This window comes from Acromyrmex echinatior, chromosome 2, assembly GCF_024713525.1.
Source record: "Acromyrmex echinatior isolate Ae372 chromosome 2, ASM2471352v2, whole genome shotgun sequence".
NCBI lineage: Eukaryota > Metazoa > Arthropoda > Insecta > Hymenoptera > Formicidae > Acromyrmex > Acromyrmex echinatior.
The window spans coordinates 983,399-1,008,839 of NC_141853.1; the positions used below are offsets into that span (position 1 = coordinate 983,399).

The 25,441-nt window shown below is 35.3% G+C and overlaps 1 protein-coding gene and 1 long non-coding RNA gene across 8 annotated transcripts in view; both read right to left on the minus strand.

Annotated features, from left to right (window-relative positions):
* Positions 1–25,441, minus strand: part of Rbp6 (RNA-binding protein 6) — a 748,725-nt gene that overhangs the window by 340,771 nt on the left and 382,513 nt on the right. The window lies entirely within an intron of this gene.
* LOC147910382 (uncharacterized) lies at positions 1,588–23,785 on the minus strand. The gene is made up of 2 exons (XR_015544276.1): positions 11,495–23,785; positions 1,588–11,381 (listed from the first exon to the last, which is right to left on the minus strand). It is a non-coding gene; the product is annotated as an uncharacterized LOC147910382 (long non-coding RNA).

Genomic DNA, 25,441 nt, shown 5'->3' on the forward strand with positions numbered 1-25,441 from the left:
TATACAATTGTACGTAGCGAATTGTGTATATACACACATACATATATAATCTACGAAATTATGTATCATTTTTATAACTAAAATTTAGGAAATGATAATTTGTAGTCAATACAACAGTTTATTAAAAATATACATATCTATACATATCTGCATACTTTAAACTATAAACAGAAATTATCTCTCAAAAGATTTACAGAAATGGATTTTTAGCTAAATTAAATGACTATTTCAATGAATAAACGAAATGAACAAGAATAAGATTTAAAAAAGGGGGATTTCTTCGGTTTAGAGATTCACCAGGAAGGTACGGGGTGAGGCAAACTAAGATCAGGGATGAGAGTTGTTATTTCAGACTTCGAGACGACGCCGAGATTCCCAGTTAAGAATTAGCGAAGTAATTAAGAGTCCGGAAATGGAGCAAAATAAGGGCGGGAAGCTTATATCCAGAAACTTATACCGAACTTGCTGGGAAAATAGTCTAACTTGCCGCGAACGGAGAAATGCGCCACGACTCTTTTCCATTTAGAGAATCCGATAATATTCTTCTCTTCGTCTTCGTTCGGAGCATTCTAGAACTATCGTTACTCCATTAATATATCAATACTTTCGATAACTCGAGAAGTTGATCAATTCTTAATCTATCCGAATATTCGATTGCTTTTAACATAATCTTTTCATGCACACAATATTATTTTCAATATTAAGGTGATTTAAATTTAAAAAATCTATTAAGAAAAATTTTACTTTAAATTTATTAAAATATAAGACTTGTAATCTACCTAAACTTATTTAAAAATTTTATTAAAAATTAATTCGTCAAAATATTATGACATAACCAATAAAATCAATGCCTTTAATGGTTTTAGTTGGATCTTAAGTGCTTATTTAATTTTGTGTGAATTTATATGCTACGTATGTAGTATATAATCCTTTAAAATGCATGCTGAAATGATTTTTCAATCTTGAAATGCAAACTCTATTAAACTATCGTAGTAATCACGAGTTAAATTGACTAGCAGTTTAGCAATTTGATGCTTTTTCGCATCTTAAAGATTTTAATAATCCTGAGTGACACATCAAAATCTGTAAATAATTAATTCTTATTGTGAAAAATATTATCTCGGCCGGGAGTCGAGCCTAGATTTCTTACATTCCGTGTGAGCGTCCTAAGCCTTTAAATTATCTTAATAATATTCTTCGCAATAATTGACATATGTAGGAACAACAACTATTTCAAGCGACATATATAAACGATATTAAATATTGAATCTTATTCGACCGTAAATTTTATGACATATTTACGATATATTTTTCATACACGAAAAAATCAAAATATCCATGAAAATAGAGACTAAATCTAGCGTAAATGTACATTCTCTATTTCCTGATCAAGTTATTTATGTTTTTATGCACATTTGAAATTTAGAGGTCATTTCGGCCGCAGTGCAAGATAACATTTTGCGATTGTCTGAAAATCGTGTATTTCCGCGTAAAATTGGTCGTTGAATCAGAAAATGATAAAATTAAAGCGATTAAAGCAGAGAAAAACGGTAAAAAAAATACAATGTTCATTAAAAATGGCTTACATTTCTTTTTCGGCTTTTCTACAATTTTCTTTGTAAATGTAATAATAAAGAAGTGATAACTTTTTTCTTTTTTTTTTTTTTAAACAGTTGAGAATTTTTTTGATTTTCAACAAGAATGAACTTTTTAATCATTTTACTCTGTTGCGATTGTTTTAATTTTGATCGCTTTCATTTCTGATTTAATAATCAATTTTACATTTAAATACACGATTTTCAGATAATCGCAAAGTTTCATCTGCAATCAAAATGACATTCTCTAAGCTTTAAACGTATGTACATAAAAAAACGTAATTATATAAGATATGAAATGGAACAAACATCTATGCTTGATTTCGTCTCTATTTTCATTAATTTTTTCATATTTTTCGTATGTGGAAAAAATTATTTTTGTTATATTTCGAGTAATACTTTAATAAATCGGTAAGTGGAAAATATTAAAAATCAATTTACTACAATTAAATATGTACAAACATAAAAAGCAGTAAATGTCGGAATACTTTATATTAATCGAAAACCTTTATCATAACTTTTTCGTTTCAATTCTCTTTTGAATTCTCTGAAGATGACGAACGAGATAAACGAATAAATAATCAACGATATTAAATGCCACATCCTGCTTTCTTCCTCTCTTTTCCAAGTTTTATTAATTAACTTCTCTTGCTCGAAAGAGCTCGAAGTTCACTCGTTTACTTAAGAGGTTAAAATTCTTTTGAAGTACTCGTTTTGCAAAAATAGCATCTATGATTTACAGTACGGAGAAGACAAGGTAGCGTAAATAACACTGGTACCACTTCCTTTGTGCAATAATCTTTTTCTTTTGTAATATAAACTGCAAAAATATTTTTAAAATTGTATACGAATCTTTTCAAAATAAATTTATATAATTTCGAGGATCTGTATTTTACTCATACAGCATAATTAAGCGATCATTTTTTTTTACTTTATTATCTTCTTTATCATCGCTAATATTACAATTAATTGTATGTAACATGTGGAAAGATTCAATTTCAAATAATAAATAACTCATTTTGTCTTGGCTTTAGAGAAGAAAAAAATATTACATAAGCTATTTAAATTTATTTTAATATATTATGTTCAGAACAGATAAAATTACCATAATTTTAATTAATTTAAGATTCAATTAAGAAATACAAATGAAAGAAACAAATGAAGAAAAGTATGTATGCAACAAAAATATTATTTTCCTTGTAAGAAATTGGATTGAAACAAATTTCATTATAAAAATTTCATTGTAGTATACAAAGAACAAGTTCACGAGATAAATAGTTTAACAATTGAAATAATTAAACCTATACACATTAACGTGTTGTAGGAAAAATGTACGAATATCGCATTTATATCGTAATTTTTATATAATCGAAAAGAAAAAAATCTATCTTGTCATGTCGTTTAGTAAAACATATTACTACTTGAGATGTACAAGTTTCAAGCGGGTCAGCCCTGATTCAACGCTTTTACGACAGCGACAGAAAAGTCTGTGAAATCTTAACGATCCGAACGTTCGAAGTGTGAAAGGAAGGTGCGGATAAAAAGTAAAAAGTATAAGCGACAGGAGCGAGACGAGGGTAAAGGATAATCGGAAGGACGCGATGGCGGGACCGTCAGGGACATCTGGCTGCTTTGTCTTCGGGCCAGGACACGCCCCCTCTACGAGTCAGCTTAGACCCATAAACGCTTTTCTTAGGGGCAATCGAGTCCCTTCTGCGATTTACCGGCCATCGAGGGCGATCTTTGCGCCAGACAACTACTTGGAGGACCACCCATCCGGACCAAGGCGAGGTCTACATAACTTTCCAAGCGCGTGACGTTCGCGTAACTTGGTGAAGCGTCCGCGACGCGGAATTTTACGTGTCGAGAAGAAGTAATGCCATGGCATTCGAAAAATCTAACTAAATACACGAAAGCAATCATTTGGTTTTAGGATTTCTATATAAATAATTTGATAAACACAATGAATTTTACACTTATCAACTCTTTGTCAACTCTTATCAATTCTTTAAAAAATTATTTTAACTAAAAGTTTTTTCTTCTTCAAATTTTTACCTAAATATAAAAGTAAAATTTAGTCGTGATCACAATCCATGATTAGTTTACAATTATACGATCGCCGATTCGTAAGAAATAATTAGAATGTCTAACGAGAAGTGAACACGAGTTGCAGGGGCACGAAAGAATGAATAAATGGTAGATAAAGAAAAAGAAACGTCGGCGTGCACAACGAAATCTGATTTTGTTACGACTGTTACGGCTGTTACGACTGTTTGCTCGTCGCAATGCTAGGCAGACGGTGTATACTTTGAACAGCAACGGGCAAACTCGCTGACGAGATGTACGCAAACGGGAAAACTCGGCAATGAGGCTGGCAAATTCACGAGCCGCGTAGCGAAGGTGTACATAGTTCTCTTTTTGCCAGATAATAATTGTACAGAATTATGGAAATGCTGAAGTAACACGTAATAACAACATTCAAACTTGAGAAAATATGTGTTAATTGAATTATTAAAAAATTATTCGCTTACAAGCATTTCTAATTTAACAAAAAATTTATTTATTAAAGAGAAATAGAAATAGTAATATAAATGGATAGAAATTATACGCATATATACGTAATTTTATATAAATACCATTGATATTATGACAATAATATTAACGTAACGCGCAGCAATTTCTTTAGTAATTTGCACGCAATGAGTGTATCATATGTTGAAAAAAATAAAAAATTACTTACATAATCAGTTGTAAAATTAAGAAGAATAAACGAAATCAGATATCGCATCAAAGTACAAAAGTAGAGGATTACTTATAATCGGCCATAAGATGAGGAGTCAGAATAGACAAATCATCTAAAAGGGGTCGCAATTTCATGAAGAAAAAGAGACACAAGGATGAGAGATAGAGAAAGAGAAAGAGAAAGGGAGAGAAAAATCGCCCGAAACCGATGAGATGATATGTCGTATCGCTACTCGTAGCGGAAATCCTGAAATTCGGCCAAGTTTGATTGAAATTTGGCACCGACAGCCACTCGCACGGTCTGTAGGGTGTGCAGATAGGGAAAAAGAGAGAGCAGACGAAGGTAAAGAATCGCTGTCGTAAAAAAGATCGTTATTACGAGCAAACGCGAGAAAAGAGCGCCGGCGAAGATTCCCCGATGTCGTTCCGCCCCAACGCACCAGGTAGTCGTTTCACGCAATAAGAGAAAGAGGGGAAGGCAGAGAGAGAGAGAGAGAGAGAGAGAGAGAGAAGGGAGCGCCACACAAAATGGGGGACAAGGCAGAAGAATCGGGGTGTTCTTGAGTACAACCGGAAGGGGACGAGAGTAAACTTACGAGTGTCGCACAAAGAGACGACGACGGAAATGCAGCGGCGACAGCGATGACGGCGACGTCGATGTCGATGTCGACGTCGGCGCGGCGAATGGCTCTCGGGATTTGAAAACGAACTGCTCAAAAATTCGATTACCGTTGGAAGGATGAGGTCCGAGACGAGGAAAGAGAGGAACGGTCCCTGCTCCGGAAATGGGGGCGCGTCTTCTGATTGGTCGGGTCGGGAGGAAATCGCCACGAGATTGGTTATTATTACCCTGTTAACACAGTTACTGTCGCCACCAATCGCACTCCCAATCATCTTCGTTATCGAACCCTTCGGTGCTCGCACGACGAAATCACCTTCCTCCCTGATTCCTTCGACCCTTGACACACAGATCCCTTTCGTTCCCCTCATTGACGTTCTTATACGCACGATCGACTCTCGGATATTCACGGTCAATTCGGACGAAAACCGCAGATTTATTTGTCCCATTGGTTGGCAACTTTCCTAGTCACTTCGTACGCATCATATCAATATAGAACCAGTGAACTTAAGAATATAGTTAATATTAATATCATTATTTTAATCTAAATTTTTATCTAAATACGATGTATGTACGCTGTTTTATCTAAATACGATGTATGTAATTTTTCAAAATTTTTTATCAAAATACAAAGAGATAAAATTAGAATTTTCTCTTATTGACATCTCTGTAATATATCAAATTGCAAATATGTAAAATCGTTAAATCATTTGATATAATTTAGCTAATCCAATTTTCATGTTTTCAAATTAAATGGTAGATAGAATATGATTCTGTTACTAGTATTCACTTTTCAGGACATCCTGCACGGTACAATAAATTGAAACGTGTATATCTTCGAAGACAAATATCCCCGTCGTCGTGGCGTGCCAACATGCAGCTGGAGAGCACAGATAAGCAACGACGCGGTAATCCTGGGGCACAATGTATAAGTTAGCATGGGTAGACATGGCATATTACATAACATTCTACCAGAAGAGCAACGAAAAAAGATAAGTAGAAAATTTTGTATAATATGTGTTTAGACAGATACTTTTAAAAATATTATACCATCAGAATTTATCTAAAACTAATATATAATTAAAGAAGATATTTAAATAAACGAACATCTAAAATATGTATTATGAACAATTTCTTCTCAAGAAAATTTTATTCTTGTAACAAAATATTTATTCTCTTAGCCGATGAAAAACAAAAATCGTAACAAAATAAACGTTTAATAAATGAATTTATACCGAATAAGAATTGAATTATTTTAAACACCGAAAACATTCAGCCAAGCGTAATAATAAAATTAATTCAAAACAATTGTATTGCTATCATCCAGAGAGAAACTCGGTGAAACTTTCTTGCACATCGAATAAATTTTCAGCTACGTCTGTTTGCGTTATGTGCTATTATTAATGCTGCACATTACGATTGGATACCGCGCGAGGAGAATTTCATAATAAGTATAAATCAAAAAAAAGAAAAATTCTGTGAAGAGAAAGGAATTTTTCAGAGCGTTTCTCCTCCCTCACGCGTTCTGCGGAACGCACAATGTCTATTATATCCCAGTAGAAAATGTCGATACTAATAATATCCGGCAGAAATTGGATATGCCGCCGCGGAAAAAGGAAAATGGGAGGAAGGATACTCGTTATAACGAAACAAAACGTTGCTACGATTGAAAGAGCATGGCGAGTGGAGGACCATCCCGTGACTGATGGTAACGAAATCCGTACGGGCAAATTGAATTATAATTAGCACACTCGTGTGCAGTGGCGGAAGAGCGAAGGGCTGGAGATGCCTTTTGTCTCCAGTAACGAACCAACTGTCTCGGATCGCGGATAAAACAAGATTTTAACGCCGATATGAATGTAGCTACAAGTGAAATTTCATTATTCATAATAAATGTGAGAAATTAAAAATAATCTACTCTCTTGAAATTATTTTATAATTCAAACATACTTCTCATGGAGATTTCTTTGTGCGTCATTATTATAAAATTATCCAATCACCTAATTTCAAAAGTCCTAATTTTCAATCTCCTACGTTGATCCTTGTACAGATATCTCTTTGATTTCTTTGAACTCATATACATTAACAGAACTCACATTGAAACATATGCTGATTTATCAGGATACATTATTGTATGTGAATATTGGAAAGATTAATTTACTGGATCACGTGAATTCAGTAACGATTTCTTTCAAAATTCATTAATGTTATTAAGCCCCAAGTAGAGTCAATTGATATCCGGGTCTTTTTTGCAACTTAAAAATTGTTCTGAGAAACAATTGCTAAGAGACAATTAATCATTCGAAATTTGGCGAATGTCACTGTAATAAGCGCGCGAAAGATACGAGATTCGGGTATGTCAGATGACAATTAGAATGACATCGCGTATTCTTTGTGATCGGGTAATTTATTTTCTCCTCTAATCTATTTATTTATTAATTATTACATGCAGCATCGAGGAATTCATTAATATCAAATTAATCTTAGCAAATATAAGTATAAACCCGAGATTAATTTTAATTTTTAAGCAAACAAAGCGAACATTAAAAAAGTTTTATAAAGCTTTAAGGAAAATTTTTAACTTTTTCGAACCATTTTCTCCATGGCCAATTAAATGCGTCTTTTTTAAAATATATTTTTTTCTCTAGTCTCTACTTACTGTATTTAAGAGAATGAAAGAAAGGAATAGAACTAGCAAAACTGTCTGATATTACATTTAATTTCTCTGAGGTAATACGCGAATTAAAAATTGCAAAGAGATTATAAATTTGTACTTAACATGCTACGATAACATACATTTTTTACACTTACATGTTTTGCAGGTAAAAATTTTCACAGTAAAACAACATATAATGCAAAAATGTTACTGATACTGGCATCAATATTCGATGATAAAAGAATTCATCAATATTCAGTGGTAAAATTATATCAATTATCGTAGGATAAAAATCTTTCTTGTGATTAAAAAAGATTATCAACTGAAAAGATAAATTTTTTCCTCTAATATTAAGCGCAAAGATATGAAAGAAGAAAGACATTGCACAGACTGCAATTTCATATAATCAATGTTTCAAGCTGAGTCACTTTCGAAGTAACATTACAGTCGTATTTCTCATGGCTCTTTTAGCGAGATCATAAATATAAATGAGATGTTAACCTGATTATTTAATTGAAATGAAGAAATTGCAATGTCTTAAAGTGATAATTGAAATAGCAAACAATTCATATTTGATGTCTTTGTCATTGTGTAAATGATATAATAATGCAAATATGTAAAAAGAAAATTGCAGTCGTGAATAAAAATATTAGCTTGATTGCTTATTCCAAATACGCAATTATATAAATGCATAATAAATATGTAAAGACCCTGGAAAGTCAAATAATTAATATATTAAATTTAATTAAAGTCATAGTAGCGTCATGTTTCTCGCGATATTTCCACGATTAGATTGTAAATATAAGCAGAAGTATTAATCTAGTGGCTTTGCCTAGGAAATACAATAATCGGGAATGATACCTGCAGGGGCTACGAATTAGTTCCGCACAGATAATTCTCTATTGCTCAGCTTACAAAGCGATACTTCGATCGAACAGTGAAACCAGATCGCACAATTAGGAAGCTTCACACTGAAAGCTCGGTAAATACGCGATGAGGGCTCGATTTCATGCATACAATTCGGACTATTCGGTAGGATATTTGAACAATACATAATTTAACAATAAAATTGTATTATACTTATGCAATTATAACGTTTTCATTTAAAAATATACTATTGTACTTCTCTCTAGGCAGATTAAATAAACTAATGATCTAAAATAACAATGTCTATAAATATAGAGTTCATTGAATAATCGTTGAAAAATTTATCTTAGTTTTCTATAGCGAAAATATTGTATAGTTTTAATAAATAACTAATAAATAACTAATTTGAATAAACTATTACTATAAATTTAAAGTCTACATTAAAGTTTTTATTATAAGATTCACACAAAGTAAATGTAGCAGTAGATTATTACAAAGTACATTTATCATATCAAATACAGTTCTTCCGTTTCAATTTATATAATATACGTAATTAAGATTTTTAATTTTTAAATGTCCTATTAACACTTTATAAAACGATTTGTACAGAATCGCGTATTCAGCAAACTCAATAAATATACAATAAATATTTGATAAACATATATTGCAGTTTTATATCCCCCTTTTCGACTTTACCACTTTTCGTTCGGATAACAAACGCTGCGATTTTCCGGATATACGCTAGAGAACTAATATATTAATATGAAGCTTCAAAAGAGGCTCCGGCGGGATTCCCTTTGAGCACATAAGATGGAAATCGACCTCGACTCGATAATCGCGCGGTCGAGTACGAGAAGTTGACGGGGGCCGAGATAAATCTCAGAATTTAATATCCTTCGAGAAAGTATGTAATATTCCCTAAAAGCCTGCCTCACCCCCTGAACTCTGCGAACCGATCGGTTTCAGGGGGGGTTGCACTGGGGGTGTTTTTTTGTTTAAAACTGGGAAAAGAGCGCGCTCTCTACGCCTCGTAACAGTTTCGCATCGGAAAAAGACGCTTACCGACGGGATGACGACGGGCAGCTAGGTGGAAAGGACGAAAAGGAGGGATTATTGATGGGCCTCGATAGATAAGACGCGAACGAATCGCTGCTGGTGTAATTACGAAATGGCTGTTAGAAACGTTGGCGGTTACTCCAGCGTGAACCGATCCATCATCCTTCGTTGCTCTTTCTCTCTCTCTCTCTCTCTCTCTCTCTCTCTCTCTCTCTCTCTCTCTCTCCCTGCCTCCCCCCTCTCTCTTTGCAGGGTGATGCAGAACTCTCACCCTCCCCCTCCCTTCTTTGCTGCCAAGCACTTTTTCCTCTCTCCGAACTGCCGGCTGATTTCATTTGCGCTTTAACGCCTTCCAGATGATCAGGGGATCGCTCGGCGTAATTACCATGAAGTGGCTTTCATCGGGCTGCGCCCGTCGTTTTATGCTTGCTGCGCCACAGTCATTGTTCGTAGATCGCCTCTTTCCTCTTGCCTTCCCTCAGCAGAGATTGATCGTAGATCATCGGCGACGTTATCGTGTCGTCGCGCGACGATGACTGACGGAAGTTATAGGGAATATCGGAGGGCATCGCGATTTCGAAAATGAAAGGTGGAAAATGAAGCCTTGATAACGACAGCTTTCGAGAAGAGTTGATATTCCGTCCTTCGATACTTCTGCCACGCAATTTCCTTGTCGAAAATTTCAATTACAAATCTCGAGTAGTGGTATAAACGGAATGACTGTTATAGTTATGTATCGACACCACGTCGATAAAAGTGATTTTATAAAACTTTTCATCGACGAATCTTAAGATAGTATGAATATAAGATATTATATTAAGATAGTAAGATTATGTGTTTCTTAGAAGCGATTCAAGATGCATTTGTGGCATAGTAAAATAGTAGAAATAATTGAAAATTCCGCTATTTTTCTTATTGTGTCTTCAGTCTTTTAATGAACCAACAGTTATACATCTTATTTAAATTTGATTTAGTTAAACTTGTTTTTTAAATGCAATCGAATCATCCTTACATGCAGCATATATTCGAAAGACGTCGTTTAGAAAAATAACAGAATTTACAATTATTTCTGTATATATTACTGCCATAAATGCGTTGTTAATCAAAGAAATACGCGTTTTTTATCATTTAAGACTTTTTTGTGTAAAATCACAAAGGAGTCAAAGGACTCCTTTGGACGTCTTTAGGACATCTCTGATAAAATACCTGTATGAAATACCTACGTATGAAGAAATAATGAATTTATTTATTAATCATTAATTATTGAATTTCTTCACAATCACTCATTATGCCATTATTTTCAAAATAATTCAACTATATCTAAAAACATATACTATCGCGACTAACACTTCCTTCGTCAATTCTTTTCGTGTATTTCAAAGATTTAATTATTGATATCTTTAATTAAGTCTCGATCGCCTTTACTGCCGATACGATTTACACCGGAGAACGTCACCTTCTTCCCCCACAAACGACGTTCGTCGACGAGCTACGTCATTCGTTCCTCTCTCTCTCCCCGCAAGCACTGCCGACGGCGGCGCAAAGTAAACGGAGTGGCGAGTGACGTGTTATTTACCGCCTTGCTGCAATCTCAGCTCGTCGCCTATCCGGCAGCCTCTCACCGCCTCCGCCATTTCCTTCACCCTCTTCCGCTATTTCGCGATCCCGACTTCCTTCGAGGTTCATCCACTTCTGCTCGTCGTACGGTTAAAAGTCAGCCGCTCGCTACTTTAGCGGAAGTTCCTCGCACTGCGTCCTTCCATCCTCCCGACGTCTCATCATCCTGGTATTTCTTTTTCTTCCCGCAACCGTTCCTCTGCCACTCCGTTTCCTCTTTGGATGCATTCTATTTTTGAATGAACAGATTCGTATTCGCGAAAAATCGGTAATAACAATCGGATTGTAAAACGCAGAAACGACGCCCGCCGAAAGAAACTTCGTGAGTTCTTAGCTACTTACAGAACAAACAATCCGGCATCTGTGTATGTTATCATCCTTGCCACAATCTCAGATCCCTCCTTCATTTATTTGTCTTCTTTTGCACAGAGATACCATTATCTTTTTTCGAAAATAAGATCGCCGCTCGATGTCGGACGAGGTGTACTCGACGTTGAGAGTAATATTATTTCACTTAAGGCGACCTACAAAATTAACGTTGTCACGCTGAAACTTCCAACATGCTCTCAATTGTAGGAAACAAATGTTTCCGACGCTCAAAGATCGTCCTTATTTATAAGCAGCGAAAACAAAAGCTGACCTTATTGCACGAACAAAATAATATTTGAGAGATAAAGACGAGCATTTTGAATTGAAGACAAATGCGTTTATTACATTTTTAAAAATTATTACTCGTGAAAAAAACAAATATTGTGCGTCAATTAATTCTAATAATGATAAAAATATATAATAATTTAAACAACATTAGCTATATAGCTATATAGCGACCGTAATTCTATAAAGTGGAAAGAGTGTTCATATATTTCTATTTCAGTCAAAGTTATAATTAATAAAAGATTAGATTAAATTAGATTAGAATTTATGATATTACATATTCTAGCTTCAGTTCAGAATTGTGTCAAGACTGACAAATAATTAGCATGCGATTATAATACTGACAGAAATAAACGATATAAGTATTTTTCGCTTAGAATTACTGCTGCATATAGCTAATATCCTTTAGATTATCCTTATTATCCTTATTATTAGAATTAATTGATGCACAGTATTCACGTGTATAATTTTTTAAATCGCATTAACCTGTTAACATATTTATCTTCAATTATACTTTTATCTTGCGGACATTTTACTTGAATCGATAATTGTAAAATAAAAATTTACAAAAATGTTATTAGGCTTCAAAATGACCGAAGATTAACCTTCTTATTTGTGTTACGAATTAATTAAAAATAGATATACGATAAAAAAAATACATTTCACTTATTATAGAAATAATAACGTTTAGTATCGATTAGAGTAATTTTAGATTTCCCAGGTAAGAATTTCCAAATAAAACATTTACAAAATTGCAATTATTCTCATACCGGACGTAATCTTCCTGCGTCCAATTGCACGTTCAACCATAGCAAGATTTACAGTCCCTAAATCAACGAAGAAGCCAAGAAAGAAAGGTAGCGCAACTAAAGAGAACGCGCCGAGAAACGAGACTAAAACGTACATCAGCCTGCTCGTAACGATTTCTCGAGCTCTACCGGTTACTACCGGGCCATTCGTGCGATGTGGTCGGCTCCGTTTTAGGCTGGTGTGTATACAGTCACAAATATTAATTCCGCGCGCGGCCCCTTTTCCAGCTTTCCTCCTCCGGACGAGCGTTTCTCTGTCGGGGGCATCGGGCGTTTATCACCGTCGTTTGTTCCAGGCGATGCCGGCACATAAGTCAGGATGATTAACACGCGAGGCGTGCGTGACTGGCTCTGGCTCGAGCGACTCGAATTTTATTCACTTCTCACTCCCTCGCGCTCTTCCGCCTTTTTGCCCTATCCGCCCATCTCTCTCTCGCGCCGATGGTGCCTCTGTTCGCCATTGGTTCGCCAACCGTGCCAGCAGTTAAGGTCGTGAAGTTTAAATTGCCACGTGCTCGCCGCCTCGATGGGTAATTAAGGTCTCCTCCCGAAGAGCGCTCGTCAAACGTTGCACGTCCATATCGCGGACTTTCTCCGGGATAGCTGCTGAAAACTCTTAAGTCGACGCGAGCGATCGAGATTTATTTGACGCGTGGGTCAACGGATGACATATCGTCACGATGAACTGGGCTGGTAATCATGGGTCCGCAGGATATTAATAGCGATCTTTCGGAGTGATGGACGTGATTATGCAACGTCAAATCCTTCACTTCACTGACTCACCCCTTTCCTTCTAGCTATCTAATAATATTTTTTAATTCTAACTCGATTCATGATGGTAATCGAACAAGAATTAAATTTATTACACAGTTTTGCTGAAGTATCTAAAAATTTAGCTAGATACAGATATGAAAGTAATTTTATTAGGCTATCAAAATAATTATGTAATATGTAGGATGCTCAAACTAGTTAAGATACCGAAATCATTTGCAGCGTTATTTAGCATGCTTGAGATTTCTATATGATTATTTTGGCGAGTCAACAAAATTATTTCGTCCGTATCTGGCTAAATTTTTTGATATTTTTAGCAGAAACGTTTTTTTTTCCGTTTACCTAAAAAAAGTAATCTCGGTAAATATATATTTTTGCATATAGTATTTTTATATACAGTTATAATAATATAAAATAATATTAAGTAATACGTATGCACTGTAATGTAATATAACAAAATAACGATGTAAAACAATGGAGAAAGCCATGTTACATAATACGCACGTAAAAAAAAGGAAAGAACGGGAAGTCTGAAATCATTACATTTTCAAACAAGTAGAATGAACTGCGCTACGTGCAATTACTCCATCATGGAGTACCATCCATAAGTTGAATGAAAACATACCTCGACGAGGTAATAAAGATTCTTGCCTTGCCAATTCCTTAGATTTGAGAGCTCCTTAACTAGAAACTCAGAAAATCGAGCAGTTTCAAACTTCCTTTAACTACACTTGACTAACGTATACACTAACGTGTAGACATAACGTCAAATATTGTGGTATGCCTTATATAGCACGATCTTATCCTATCGTTGTACGATAAGTATTACTTACTACAGCAATATCCTGTAATATGAAAGTACGTTTTTGCCAGTCCATCCGAAGAGACACTCAGCTATGAAATGTATATTTTGCATGCAACAGTATACTCCTACTACAATTTATTGTTAGTACACTGCAGTTGTAATATCTTACATGGCGTGTAATTACAATGTATATTTATCACATACATCTCGCTATTATAATGTCGTATATGTTAAACGTTAGCATATATTACAATGAAGTAAAACGTGCATATATTACAAGAAAGTACGGATTTATTGTATACGCGAGTGTGTGTGAGTTATGAAAGATATATATCTACCACTCAAAAAAGAAACAACTAATAATAATGTTATGATTGATTCCGCAGATATGATAATCCGTTCTTTGGAACATTGCGCTTTGTAATCCCTCCCCCCCCCCTCTCTCTCTCTCTCTCTTTCTCTCTCTGTCTCGCTTTCATTCTGCCTTCCCCCCTTGCTCTGTTGTATTTGCTTAATGCATAAGCAATTTCCGTGTCGGAGGCGCCACAGACAGTTTCCTATAATAACCCACTTACAGCAGCCCGACGATGAACTATTGTCGCGACTCGGCCAATTCCATCCGGAATTGCGACTGCCGCACGATCGCAAGACACCTTGAGGCATCTTGACCCAGAAAAGACGAGGCTTGCTTCCATGAGCTACGAAGACAAATGAAACGAAGGAGGGATGCAAACGAAACGGAGAGATTTTCGTTTAGACGTTTGGAAACACGATACCGTTGAATCAGTAGCCAAGGGACAGTATATATCCTGCGAGAGAGATAAATCAAACAATGGAAATGGGCGATATTACGCGACATGCTGGTGGATTCGTAATAATCACAAAACGATCAGTTAAGATTTCCGCTTTAAAACGTAATAAAAAGTAATAGAATATGTATATACTATAAAACGAAAAAATATATATATATATATACTAGACAGTTATACATCGATATAAGTTAAGTAATTTTATCTTCTTTTTTTCTTATTTTGTTCTAATATTATTTTATTTGTTCGAAATATTTTTTTTTTTAAATATTACATTTTAAATTATATTTTCGTCGTTTATTATTAGGTGTTGGAATTAATTCGTAGCATTTTACAAGTGATGGGAAGTACTTTCATTAATGTATTTTTTAATGCTCATGTGAAATAAATAACATTCTTTCATTAAAAACGCTACGAATTAATTCTAACACCTAATATTACAGAAATATGACCTAATCTAAAGCCGACTTATGCGATAATTTACATAATTTTAGAAAAAACTGGTAAAATAGTAATTTAAAAACAAAAATAAAAAAATTTTATACAAAGCTCGAAAGATGTATTAAGCTTTTAAGACGAGTAAAACATTTTATTTTATTTATACATATTTTTTTAATAAAATATTTTGATACTGATATTTTGATATATGATATTTTATATACAGTAATTAGAAAACTAAAATCCACAGTAACTAAAGAAACTTAAAAAAAATGTTGATCATATTGTGTATAAAAATTAAAGAAGAATATAATAAGCTTCAACATTACTTTTCAAGTGTATTATATAATTTTACAAAATTACCATTTTGTAAAATTATAGTAATTAAATTAAATCTGACAGTAATTTTACATCTCGAATCGTCATTCTATTGTCCGTTATTAACTTCCAACTATGACAAGAGTTAGTGATAGACAATAGTAATATGAGAAAGGAAAAAAACTTGACAAGCACTTTCACTTTAAATTGATGCAAGAAATATTGAAATTTATAGATTTAGGTGCGTAAGGCAATGCATTGAACGAAGAAAAGAGAAGTGAACTAATGAAATAGAGTCGGAGAGAATTCTCCGAACGAGCGACAGCAGTTTTGCTATATCCTATCAAAGATCGCTTTTACGGGTCGTTGCGTTCCACAAATCGGTCGTCGGTTTCATTGGCTCCACACCCATGACGACACATGGTGGTTACGCATCGCTGCGTTTCGCCTTGCGGAAACGGCGGTTTTATGCATTTCACAATAAAGAGGAAGAGAAAGGAGAGAACGGGGCGTGAAAAGGGGGGGGGGGGGTAAAAAGAGAGACCGAGAGAGCGAACGGGTTTGTGCGGAACGTGGAGGCGGAACGTACAAGCCGTGGAATCGCGACGAGCGTAATCAACGGCATATTAAGCTCTTTGCACGTCAAACTTGGCTGAACATCCCCCTTCTCCCCCTTCTACCTGCCCTCCGCCCCGTACCTTTCTACTAGGATTCATAACGCAACTCATCAGGCAAATGCACGATCGATATCGCGCACCAAGCGCGAGGGAACTGCTACCCCCTCCCCCCCCCCTCCCCGTCTAATAACCCTGCAAATATCGTATCTTAACCCGACTCCCATCCCACTTCGTTGCTCCCTCTTGTGTAGTGGTTCCGTCTCCACCCTCGTCCCGGTCGAACGAACGTGGCTATCATGTTTGTTCGGTCAATGTGACGGACGTATAGTGCTACTCCGGATGGGCGAACGGTATCCCAAATCAATAATCGGCATGCATGCGGAGGATGTGATGTGTTCCACTCTCTCTTTCTCTCTATCAGTGGAAAATATTTTATAACGGCAGGTTCTTTTCGATGAGTCTGAAATCGATTACCTTCTTCTGTCGAATTTCTATCGGAGATAAGAACCAATGTAATTTTAAGTTTGAATCTCTCTCTCTCTCTCTCTCTCCCTCTCCCTCTCTGATTGTGTGCCACGTACATAAAAAACGACTGTAAAAAATAGTTCTTATAGGTACGTCTTGAAAACTAAGTTCGCCGAAATTATCCACATCATGGCCGTAACCGAACGGGATACACGCAGGCAGAAATGCAATCAGCGAATTCATAAGACACTAATGCTGTGAATCGCACGTAGTGAACGATGGACGATGTGAATAGCGCTAATCGCTCGTCATAATAACAGCCGTGTCACCCTGTTACTCGCGCCGGGTATTATCCAACGATAATCAACGGTCCATAATTGCGGGGTACTCCCATTTACGGGGTTAATTGTTCTGCTGCGATGATTATCGCTCGTTGTTACTCGTGTATTTTACACCCTTAACGGTCAGTTCGCGCGGAGAAACGTCACGCGGCTGTTTTCTTATGATGTTCGCGATACATTAATTGCTATTACGAACGATGCGATTATCGCGAAGCGCATCGCGAAAACCTATCGCGCTGATCGCAACCGATAGCGTTTAATAAATCCATTTGTCAAACACGCGTCTTGTGATCATTAATAGAGATATAGGTGAAGTGCGAATAATGAAATGAAAAATGTATACGTTCATATCTAAAAAATAAACTTTTAATCGAAACTGTATAATTCCATGGAGAAAAAAAATCATCACATTTTATTTCTATTTATATAAATATGTATACAAATTCACACTGAAACATTTAAACATTAAAAATGTTCATAGTTCTTATTACAAGATCGTTTTATATATAATGTTTTAATATGGTTTTATGATTGGTTTATAATATCTCAAGACTGTATTTAAGACGTCTTGAATACAAGAATTAACTATGAATACCGGCTTAAAATCCAATTTTAATCTAAAATAGAATTATTTCTCCTAACTGATTTATTCCTGTCGGTCTAACATGAATTATTTATACATGTCTTTTCGGAAAAAAGACATTTCTCTCACTAATTGCTGATTATTGCAACAAATATTCCCAAAGTCTCAATGGTTAAATTAAGAAAACACTTACACGGTATACAGGAAATCTGTGTTTGAATCTCGGATAAGGTAACATTTTTCGCAATAAATTATTCATAGTTTTTGAGATTCTTAACATCAAAATTATTAATGTTCTCTAAGAACTATTAGTATCAAAATTATTAAATTGTTTGCTAATTGTAATATGTGATATTATTGTACTTTAGTTCTATTCATGATTGTGTTTCAATACTGAAAAAGATTCAGCACGCGATTTGCAGAATTGGACAATATAATATAGTATATAAAATTCACACTAAATAGAACAATGTATTTCGGAAGAAACTTTAATTAAATATATATATATAAAGCACTAAAATTCACTTTAACTAAAAATAAGATAACTTGTCCTAATTGATGTAAGTATTTTCGTCCAAAAATACAAATTATAATTTTATTTCTATGTTAATTTGTATAATCTTGAAAAATATACGTATTTGCTTCTTTTCTCATGAATAACAAATTCTTTATCTTTTTTCACTTGACTTTCATTAAAGGATCTTGACAATTAGATTAATCGGAGAAAGAAATTATGGAAAATGACACGACAATTTTAGAGAGCTCGCAAACTTTGCCGGCGCCATTGAATGTGCTGCGGTCCGATTTGTTATTTATCAGGAATCTTGTCGCTGAGAAGCGGCCACAACTGTCCGGGGTTGTTCCGTTTCAGGGTTGGCGACGTCCAAGTTCATTACGGCGGTCGGTGTAACCGCTTCGCATATGCTCGAGCATCGCCGGGAATCGGGATCCCCAGGGGTCCTGCACACTGGTACTCGCCTCTTCGCCTAGCCACCCACTCGCCCATCCCTTTTCCCTCCACTATCCCGCCAACGATCGCCGCAGCCAACACATTTCCCGGTACGCGCGTTATGATATTGCTATATTATGCTAATTACGCAGTGGCCGCTCACGGTCAATGGTGCATACTAATGGCCATAGTCGCGCAACGAGGTGCCATTGCGATTGATCAAAGCTGCTCTGGTTATGCTAATTCAAGCTCAACCTGGCGAACGCAAAGCGCGGAGAGCGGAGCGAGGGTGGATGATGGAAGATGATGGAAACGCGGGAACGGATGATGACGAGGACAAAACAGTTCTGTGATATCAACGGAATCATTATATTGTCATTTTGTCACTGCAACTAATTGTTGTAACAAGTATTTATAATTGTGAGTTCAAAATATTCAGAGTAATTTTGTTCTGTAATTGTCAATGTTAATTACTACAGATAAATTTTATTCTATAAAATCTAATTACGTATAGGGAACTAGACATCCAATATGATTGATGCGTCTAAAAATAATCTTGTTGAAAGATTAATAAATCAATGCTTTGAAAATTCAAAAATAAATAAGTCCAAATTAATGTAAAATTCCATATCTATTTGAGATTTAGAGCAAATAACATTATGTTTTTGATTTCTGAAACGAATTATGGAGCATGTAAAAAGTATACCATATGTGCTTTTCAATCTAGCTAAATCATGTTGCGGGGAAAATATTACGCCGACCGTAAAGTTGTAAAAGCTGCTTTAGGAGATGTGGGTGGATGATAAACAATCGCCATTTCCATCTGTCAAGAACAGAAAGAGAGAAAGAGAAAGGGATGTATATGTGTAGGTGCGGAAGAAAAGTATGAGAGAGGAGCAGAAAGTGGAAGCTGTCTAACAGGAGAAATCGGAGAAAAGGCAAAGTAAATGGAGAAACACGTCAAGACGCACGGAAGGAGCTAATGCTTTGTGCGGCGTTATTCGAATGTTTAATTAATACGTGAAGTAACTTAATAACTAATAAGTCGCTCGAAAACGCCGCCATCCCTTCGCCTTCGTGCTCGTTCAACGAACACAGTGTCACCCGGTGACACCGGTGATTAAAGACTAATTGAAAATGATGATGACAGCGAAGGAGCAGCATTCTACTTGAAACGACGCGAAGTTCCAAGCTTTGCAAGCAAAATCTTCAACTTAAATATGAAAGAGCACAGAGATAAAATAAATTGAATAAACAAATTTACAGAAAATGAAGAGAGTTTTGTCTCTTTTTTTTTTTAAATGAGATTTTTAAAGATTTTCTTTGCCAATTCAATGTTTTTATAAACCGTAATATTTGTAAACTAAATAAGTAATTATATTAATAAATAATACATGCAATCTGAACCTTTCTTTTTCATTCATCATATAACACTATACTTTTCTCTGTGTTTTAAATAACTTATAGCGTGTAATGTCTATATCTTCATTTAATCGACACATTATAATATATTAAAAACATCAACGAATATTTCCTATCGTATAGAAATAATCGTGAATTTTTCATATGACAGCAAAATTTTATTTTCGACCCGCATGGATTAACAATTTTGTTCACAATTTTACCTCGTGTGCGCTATCGCATTTTTCACGATTTCCAACTTCCTCTATGGCGAGGAAAAGTGGGCGCGTAAGGCGAAAGAGACGGTTAATGCACACGAAATGTAAATTTTATGCGACACATTCACGTATGCGATAAGTGTGTTCTTTATAGCAATAATTTCTATCACCTGAATTTTTGGCGAAAACCGCGATTCTAACGTGTGCTGTAAGCTAAAGAAGAGATAAGACTAGAATCTTTATGTTTGTAAACTTTTTTTAAAAATGTTTTTATAATATTTATAACGTTTCATCGTTTTTCATCGTCTTTCAAATTAACTTTATATAAAACATTGAGAATAATTCTATATGTAAATAAAAATATGCATACTGTAGGAGCATGATTAAAAGAAGAAAAACGAATGCTTGAATTATTTAAGAGGACTTTACTTTAAAAATAATTTTGTCAGATTAACTTATCAAAATAATTGTAGAAATCTCAAGCATAATGAGTAATGCTGCAAAAAGTTTTAACATTATATCAGTTTGAATTTCCTGCATTTGACGTTCAAACTGCTACAATATCTTTTTGCAATATTGCTCATCATGCGTGATATTTCCAGACTTTAAAGGAATCCTAAAGTCATCTATATTACCAATTACTAAATCATATAATTTTCTTAGTGCAACATGGCGTCTCAAGTTGTCAAGTTGTAACAACATTGGCTTGATATGAAAGTTCTGCAACCTGTACTTACGAAATAGTAATTCACAAACATATGTAATTTGCACGAATAAATAACGTCGAATTCTTAGAATTAGACTTAGACGTTTTATCGCGACGAATTTGTTATACGAAAATTGACACAAACGTGCGACTGCGTGTATCATAGATTGCGTGATATATAAGGATAGAGCGTCGATGCGCTGGAAAAACAGCGATTTAACTTTATGGTGTTCGTATAATTCTTCCTGTATTAGTGTTAATATCAATATCAACGTGCTGAAAGTTAAAACTCTTGGCATTTATATCGATATCAGTATGGTAAGATTTAAAACCACATCATGTTAACATCAAATACCAACATAAGAATATAATATTTACATATAAATAACACCGCATAATATAAATTCCATACTTTTTAGAATAAACGTAATTATTTTAATAATTTTATAAAACTTTCAGATCTATATTCTTAGATATTTCAGCAAAGCCGTTATTTTCGTATGATGTATCAATGACAAAAGAGATAATTTATATCAGTTAACTTTTAAAATCGGATTAATTTATATTAGCAAAGTTATACAATCGGGAAGAACGGAACAAATTGGAACTATAAACCCAAGTTTGAGAGAGCGCAGCTGCGTTCCACACGAGGTATCCAATCGTCCCCGTACGACTTTTATAATGAGTCCTCAGGCTGTTGCATGAATAAGGCATTAGGAATAAATTCGCCGTAAAGACCGACGGATTATATCGCTCTGGATATTGCGTTCGGGATATTTCAGCTGATCTACCGACCGCGTAATTCGAGCAGATTCACGAGACAGGCCCGATCGATCTTTCACCATCACTGCATCGTTCAGGTGGCTTTCTCCACATAGAACAAGCAGTCTGCTTATATACGTACGGTCAAGTGTAATCGCGTTTACGACGTCGGTCGGATTTCGTACGCGGAATCAGGCGGTAAATATTTGAAACGACCCGTCATTAGGCATTAGCCGAGCCCCGCCGGCAGACCACTCTTAAGCTTCCGGCCTCAAGGAGGAAATCCCGAGCTCGCAACGACCGGTATTTGTGCATCTAGTAGGACATGGACACGCGCGCACGAACACTAAGGTCTGCCACGGTCATTTCAGGGGTCACGGAAAACAAACGGTGAATATAACAAAATCCGCTACGAGAATTGTCGCTAAAGCCATCTCGGCATTAAGAGACCAGCGTCATCGTGATCAATGTCGATGCGACGAATTTCCACTAAAATGTTCGGTACAAGGTCTTTTTATGGCTGCATATAATATTTAGATAACGTAATAGTAGCGCCTAAAGGATAAGGTTCGTCTAATTTATGAATTTAGGACTGTATAATTATAATTATAATTATAATTAATAAATTAAACGACTCCTATCTTTTGAATGCTGTCATTGCGATATCTAATGATTAATTCTAAGATGTAAGTTAAATTATATCTGCATATATAAATGCTTCTTAAAGCATTAAGTTTAAATTAAACATTATCATACGATGTGAAATTAAGATTACAATTTTATATATTTATCCAACCATATTTATGCAGATTAATGCCTATCTACTATCTAATTGGCAATACATATCTTTTATAGTGTTTAAATGTTTCCTAAAGCTTGAAAAACTACTCTCATTTATTTCTTCGAAGAATTTAACTGGATATATATATATATTATCTTCAGCGAACTTTATTATTTTTTAACAGCATATTGTATTTTAACTTTAAATTATTCCAATATCTTATTACTATAGTTTACGAAAATAAAATAGGATTTCTCAAAGATCGTCGAGAAACTCCGAGTGTCGTCGGCAATAGACGCGCATTAGATCTTACTGCGATCGGAAGTGACAATAACCAATTGTGCAGCGGCAAAGAAAGCAGCAGGTTCCAGGTCGAGGAATCCCATGATGTTTCGCGAGAGGAAAGTTTGATTCGTTTTTCCGGAGCGGCTGCGGGCGCAAGAGGACACCTACGTCACCGACGTATTTTACGCAAAGTTTCCGGGCAACGGCAACAACTTCTATTATCTCGGAATTCCTCGTATCGAAAGTCGAGAAAAGAAGAATGAGGATCGCGCGGGGCGGAGGAGGCTCGAGCTCTGGAATATACTGGGGGAAGACAGCGGTTGAGAGAGAGAGAGAAAGGCGAGGTCGAGGGTTAGACAGTTCTTGCACTGTCAATAACACTCCCCCGGGGCGTGATAGATTGGCCCACCCTCGCCATCCGGCCATCATTTATCTACTTTTTGTCCCACACACTTTCGGTGGCCACCGTTGCCATTGGCGGCGATACCGGGAGTGTTTACCGCCGCGGAAACTAGACGGGAAAGACTACCGATGAAACACCCCTCATTTCTTCCTCAAATGTCCCTCCGTCAAACGCTCGCTGGGGAATCGACAGTTTTGGCCCAGTTGGGCCAGAAAGAGACCTAATTAACGAATTCAAATTAATTAGCACGACCGTCCTGCATTATTTGGCTTCAATCCAGAATTAATTGATTGAAACTTTGCACTTCTAACTAAACTTTAATTTGTATGACTTATTCAACTCATTTTCTTTTTAAAAATATTATTACACAATCGTCAACAAAAAAAATGCGCTTTATAACTTCATAATATCTCATATAAATTTTGCATAAACCATGTAAAGCATTATAAAATTCTATGCTTTTGTAAAAGTTTATTCATTTTCGTTTAACAATATAATATTTTCAAATATTGGGTCATTTAAAAAGTATCCGCGGTTTTTTCATTCAAAAATTGAACAAAAAATCGCGGATACTTTTTAAATGACCTAATATTAAAACTGAAAACTTGACTAAAAACTTAACGCACATAGTAGAATTAATATTACAATTGCAACGCATTAAAATATATATATCATAAATATAAAATACTTTTCAATTAATAATTTAATTTATTAACGTATTTTGCATTATGCAATAGTATTAATTTCTTAACCTCTGAATTTTAATTTTTTGAACATACAAAATTATATTCTAACGAAATAATTTTTTTTCTTCAGAATCTTTCTTCAGAATCTTGCAGAAGTTTGCAAAAAAATTAAAGACTTTGACTAAGTTGGGCAAGAAAAAAATTTAATTATCCAATCTGAATTAATTAACACGGTCGCCTTACTGTTTCAATCGAGCCAAATTGAAGATGATTCAATACCAGCATTTTGATATCGTATTTAAAAGCGGAATCAATTGAGATAATTGCAACAATGCGACAAATGTGACACGTGAAAATATCAAGTGCCATATTTATCTATTTTCAGGAATATTTTCTTGCTCAACAATTCTCGTCATGCACAGTTATCTATTTTATCCCGCAAATCGATAAATGACAATCAAATCATACAACAAAGAACATGAACTGAAATTAAGATTCGATAGTTTCAGAGATATTGAGATCAATTTCGCGGCATGGCCGCAGCAATCCGATCCCATTCGCGTGGACATTGTAAGGGGATAGTCGTGAGATAACTTTGCCGACTTCGATCCTCTTCCCGATAAGAAAAACGAAAGAGATCTCTGAAAAGCCTGAAATTCATTGGCGAATAGTTACAGGATACCCGACATTCCCGACGTCGGCGTGGTCGAATCGGGAAAGGGGGGAACTGGAGGTGGGAGAGGAAGAAGGACGCCGATTGAAAAAGTTTGCGGGCCCTGTCCCTTTTACGCGCTCTCTGTACCTCTCTCCCACGAGGCCGGAGAGTTCGCACAAGACAGATAGATATTCCTCGAAATATCGAAAGCCATAGACTGTAAAGCAGAGAATTCCGATAATTCAAAAGTAAGATGTTCATCTCGAGAAGAAATCGAATTAGAGCCACGCTTGTGGGGGTCCGTCTGATCTCCGCAATTATATTAATTAGAGAAGACTAATCGGTTTGTCTCGACGTATCGATTTCTTCACTCATGGCCCTCACCCTTTTCAAAAATCTCCCCTATCTTCCTGCGCATGTCATCTTGATATTCTTGCGGTATTTTAAGCCCTACTCAGATTATACTTCGCGTCGGATTAATAAAATTTAACGAGCTGAGCTCCACGAAAACATCTCTCTCGCCCAATTACGATATTTTCCTTAAAGTGCATCTTCATCTTTCACTTTCTGCCTGTCTCCCTTAAGCAGAGCTTTGTTTATAATTACGGTGAAAAATAATGCTCGTAACAAATAATGCTGATAAGTATGTTGAACGTATTGTTATCATCATTACTATTTAATATCTAAATTAAGCGTATACTTAATTCTTACTCTTTTAAACACTCGGCATTAGTTTGTTACAATTATTTCGATATGATTGCACATTATTGATCTTCTAAAAATAAGTAGCAAAATATGTAAAAAGATCAGGTTTATTTACTTAATCTAAAGCT